Raw genomic sequence first — 5,000 nt, 5'->3', positions numbered from 1 at the left:
GTTGAAGCTTGACAAGGTTGCTTGGATCCAGTAGCTTTAGTAGTTGAAGATGGAAGTGTGACAGAAGGAGAAGATTGTGAAGTTTGTTTCACAGCTGAGGCATATGACTTACCAGTGTTACTTAAATCTATTGAAACAGAGGATGCTGTATTCTCGGGTGGAGGAGCACTACAACAGCTACCTTGAGGCAGCAAGATATTAAAATGGTTTGTTTGAGTGCTCTTTCTTTTCTTAACATGTTCCTTCATAGAGTTTGAAGAGAAGAGCAATGGCTGAAAAACCTTCGGATTTTTTTCAATCAAGGTAGAACTTAACCTACGGATTTCTTTATGTTTCTCATTGCTCATTTCATCCCTCCAAAGAGCAATAGCGCGGTAAAAACAGTTTCGGTCTTCTCTGACAACGACTTTGCTCCTTTGAGGAGGCACATTTCCAGAAGCCATAGTTTGTTTATAAAAGAAGTAACTAATAAGAAAACGGGCTGTACACACGTAAACTGAAACTGAAAAGGCTTTATTGGGTTATTTCCTCTCGATTTAAACCTTGTGATATCTTAGATCATTACTGGATGTAAATTTTGCCATGAACATTACGCAAGCAAAGAACTTTATCCGTAGTTTTTGTCACATATTTCACGGTTGTTCTAACAAAAACTTACATTTTCTGCATCTCAACATTCCCCAAGTCCATTTGCGATAAAAATACGGCGAAAAAGTGTTGATCTTTCTCCAAAATCCGTTTTCTTGGGCGTGGAAACAGCTTTTCGCCATACATTTTCTTTCTAGCGACTAGCAATATTTGCCCCCTGGCGACCCCAGAGTTCTTTGCGCATAACATGGGTATCCGATTACTGGCAAATCATTCATTGGTCTGCCATTCACTATAGATTCCACTTAGCACATAAGAGTGCTTAAGCCTTCGTCATCCAGGATTTGTTGCTTTAGTAATGCCTTCATGACCTTTCTCACAGACCTGATACACCTCTCCTGCACGTCTCCATGGTGCGATGCAGCAGGTGGATTAAATGACCAAATGATATCTTGTTGCAGGAGGAATTAATGGATTTGCACTTGATTCAATTGTTGAGCCTTGCGAAGCTCCTTTTCGCTCTTAAATGAATAATTTCAATATGAACAGCTCGAACAGCAAGACAGCTAAAAAGTATGCCATATCTCTCCCGCGGCGGACAGTAAAAGGACCCAAAACAATATACTCCTACATTCGTAAATGGTGGCTTAGAAGGAGTCACACAATTCTCTGGGAGACTTGCCATTTTCTGCTGGAAGGCAGGTGCTTGCATTTACGACAGTCAAAACATGACTTAGTCACATCGTGAACACTTGATTGCACGCCAGTAATCCAAAATTTCTGCTGAATCAATGACAGAGTATATTCCACACCAGAGTGACCGGTGGCTCTGTGGTAGCAGTTAACAATCATCAGGCCCCGGCTGCTCGAAAGATTGTTAACTCTTAACAAACAGTTAAATCCCCTAACCAATTGTTAAAAATTAACCGAGGATTAGTCTCGGTTGCTCGAATGCCGGTTATTGTTAACCATGGTTAAATTTTTTCTAGCCATAGGTTAAATTTAACGTACCTCGTTACGACAGTTAACTTGTTAACCACTGCTTAAAATGACGTGTTCTTGTAAAATCAGTGAAAGAACATGGCGGTTGATTTGCTTTTTAGTGGCATTAAAACTAGGCATAAAAGAATTTTTAACCGCAATGAAAATTTGCTCAATGGTCTCTCTAAGGTCTAGATTAAGTCACACTACGGATTTTCACTGGATTCCATTCAGTTTATCACCGATACGCTTGCTGCCGACCTCGAAAGAGGAACCAAAAGAAACCATGCTTTACACCTCAGGAAGAGGTTCTTTTTGACCTTTTCGTTTTTTCGCAAGTGGTAGTCTTTTTGAAGTGGTAGGCAACACAGTCAGTGGCATTCCTAAATGCACTATCTCAAGAATCGTCAGAAGGGTGTCAACAGCCCTTGCTCGAAAGCAGTACAAGTTTATACGATGGCCATCAACAGCTGCTGAAAGGCAAGAAATAAAGGAAGGCTTTTTTGAAAAGGGAGGGTTTCCTGGAGTTATTGGATGCATCAATGGAACCCACATACGCATGCAAGGTCCAATTGTACACAAGAGCGATTTTGTAAACAGCAAAGGGTTTCATTCAATTTGTGATTACAACGGTAAGGTGTTGACATTTAGTGATTTACATTTATATCCTAATTTAAAATAGTGCGTTCTTCACATAAAGCAGAGTCACGCAAGCTTTCTTTTCGCATGAAATAACAAGGAAGGCGTATGGAAAATTTGGAACCTAGAAACCGGAATCGCCTTAAGGAATCCACAAAAGGAAACTCAAGGGATGTTACTGCCAACAGGATAGCAAGAAAATCATAGTAGTCTCCCATAACTGGCTAACAAATGCGGGAGAAATGTGAATATTATAATATAATAATAGCAAAGTATTTGTCAGGGCATTTAAAATTCTCAATGCGCTTACAGTGGAAAGCTAAATATCTGAATTATATATGTAATCTTATGTAACAAAAAATAACTAAGTAAAATCGTATAACTATCTGCGGGTTAAAATAATTGCAAAAAAGAAAGGTTTTAAGTTTCTTTTTAAAAATAGTTACAGTCTCAGAAGATTTAGGCAGACTGTTCCATAGTTTTGGGGCGCAATAAGAGAAGGTTCTTTGACCATTAGTGGCTGTCTTGACGTTCTGAACTTGTAAAAGTAAATGGTCGGATGAACGTAAAGAACTAATAAGCGAAGTAAGATAAATAGGCGAATGTCCATTCAGAATTTTGTAGGTTAAGAGTAAAATCTTAAAAGTGATGCGTGACCTAACAGGAAGCCAATGTAGGTTCTTCAGCACTGGGGTAATATGGTCTCTCCGACTGCTTCCTGTGATTAAATGAGCGGCGATGTTCTGAAGCCTGTTGTAGTTTTTCGTGCTCAATCATAGGAAGTCCATAGAGAATACTATGACAGTTATTCGATCTGGGAGATCACAAAAGCATTTACAATATGCTTAGGATTACTTTGGGACATGTACTTTCTAATTCGACTAATTGATCTTATTGCAAAAATAGCTTTTTTGCAAGTATCATTAATATGTTGTCCAGTATGACACCTAAGTCCCTTACTTTATCAGACAGTTCAATTGTCGTGTTACCAAATGAAAATTGAGAAAGGACACAGTTTCGAACAAAGCCAGAAGTAAGTTGGATTACTTCGGTTTATCCAGGGTTACAAAGCAACATGTTTTGCGTGTTCCAGTTAATAATGGCATTAACACAATTTTGCAGAGTAACTAATGCCAAGGATTGATCGTTGGGTTTTATGGCAATAAAAAGTTATGAGTCGTCAGCATAGAACATGGAGTTGAGGTTATATGCAGCAACTATGTCTTGAAGGGGTGCAACATAAAGTAAAAGAGAACAGGTCCAAGGATTGACCCTTGGGGAACACCGAAGTCTACAGGGTGAGGATTAGATGTAGTTTTCCCTATGATGACAGATTGCTTGCGCCCACTTAAGTAGGATGAAAACCACCGTAGTACAGTATCGCAGAAACCAAAATAGGATCCAAACCTGGGTGTGAGAATTTCATGATCTAACGTGTCAAAATCAGCCAACAAATCCAACATAACCAGGACAACATCTTCACGATGATCTAGAGACATCAAAATGCCATTCAGGACACGCAATAATGCGGTTTCCCTGGAGTGATGCTTACGATATGCAGATTGCAAAAGTGGAAAAAGCTTGTTAGTTTCCAAATAAGGATTTATTTGAAACACTACAGCTTTTTCGATGACTTGAGATAGGAAGGGAATTTTCGCTATAGGTCTATAGTTCTTCAGGTTCTCCCGATCAAGATCTTGTTTTTTCAAAAGTGGTCGGATAAGGGAATGTTTGAGACAAGTTGGAAACACGCCCGTCAACAGTGATTCGTTCATGATATCTGTAACAACAGGCACAATGAGGTCCAGATGATCTTTAAGCAGCTGGGTTGGCATAGGATCCAAAGGACAATATTTCGTTGACAAGGCCTTTATAACATGATTAATCATAGAAGATCTGACTTGGCTAAACTTGGAAAGAGTTATTTGAGGAGCTTCCTTGTCAGTCATAAAGGAACAGTTGGTAGCTTAAGGTACTCTGTCCAGGTCTAGTCTAAAGCCATAAATTCTTTGGATGAAAAAGTCATTGAAATTTTCAACAAGCTGGTCTAGTGAATCATGTGTCCGTATTACTGGTGATCTTACATTGTAGTAACTACACTTGGTTGATTCAAGTAGGCTATTATAAGTAGCACACGACTCCTCAAATAGTTGCTTGTGGACCTCAAGTGGTGATTTCCTAAATTTGCGTTCTGCTTGACGTTTCTCGCGTTTCATAGCCCTGAGATCAGATGTGTACCAAGCAGAACAAGGCCGATAGGTTACCCATCTCGTTTGAAGTGGAAAATGAGCATTGTACACTTCCCCAAGAGTAGCATTATGTTTATCAACTGAGATATCTTGATCGAGAATCAGTTGCAACAATGCATCTGTCAGGTCGAACCTTAGCCGATCCGCAGGTCACGAGAATTTTGGAGCGAGGTGGCTTCGTGAAGTTCAGTTTGCACGTGACAATCCGGTGGTCGGAGTAGTTATTGTGCCGAATTTCAACCTTGTTTATTAGTGATTCATCTTTCCTCGTTATGATCACGGCGATGAGTAGAGCCAGATACATGCTGAAATAAATTGGCAGACTCTAGTAAGTCAATGAACTGACAGGCGTCGCTGTTAGAGGATTTCTCAATATGATAATTGAAATCCATCCAAAGTAAGTTGTTCGCAAAAACGCGAGAACTCCTCAAGGAACATAGCTGAGCTAAGATTGTTTTCCTTTGAAGACGGTGGTCGATAAATTACCACAAATCGACCGCCAAAATTTTTGTATTTCACAAAAAGATCAGTGTATTTGAAGGA

Source organism: Montipora foliosa, chromosome 1 (assembly GCF_036669935.1).
Source record: "Montipora foliosa isolate CH-2021 chromosome 1, ASM3666993v2, whole genome shotgun sequence".
Taxonomy (NCBI): Eukaryota; Metazoa; Cnidaria; class Anthozoa; order Scleractinia; family Acroporidae; genus Montipora; species Montipora foliosa.
This window is presented reverse-complemented; position numbering follows the sequence as displayed.